We start from the raw sequence: 365 nt of genomic DNA, 5'->3' as shown, positions 1-365 counted from the left end.
AATTATGACTAATTAAAATAAAATAAAAATTATAAAAATTAATTAATTACATTACTGCCCTTATTAATTTATTTATATTTAATATAAGTTAATTTATTAATTAAAAAAGTTTGAGGTTATTAGATTGTTCTCGCATTCTGGTAAACCACAGGGGTTCTCGTTTGAACCTCTACCTATATATATATATATATATATATATATATATATATATAGGGTTGGGTTCACGTGAGACCAGCCTGTTTTCGTGAGACCAGCCTGTTTTCGTGAGACCCGTGAGACCATGTTTTTACACGTAAACTTCACAGCAAAACACTGTGAAGGTTTTAAAAAGTCGAACCTTCACAGCAAAAACACTGTGAAGGTTT

The sequence above is a fragment of the Cynara cardunculus genome, assembly GCF_001531365.2.
Source record: "Cynara cardunculus var. scolymus isolate 2C chromosome LG 1, CcrdV1, whole genome shotgun sequence".
Lineage (NCBI taxonomy): Eukaryota > Viridiplantae > Streptophyta > Magnoliopsida > Asterales > Asteraceae > Cynara > Cynara cardunculus.
The sequence above is the reverse complement of the archived record's forward strand: the minus strand, read 5'-3'. Positions refer to the sequence as shown.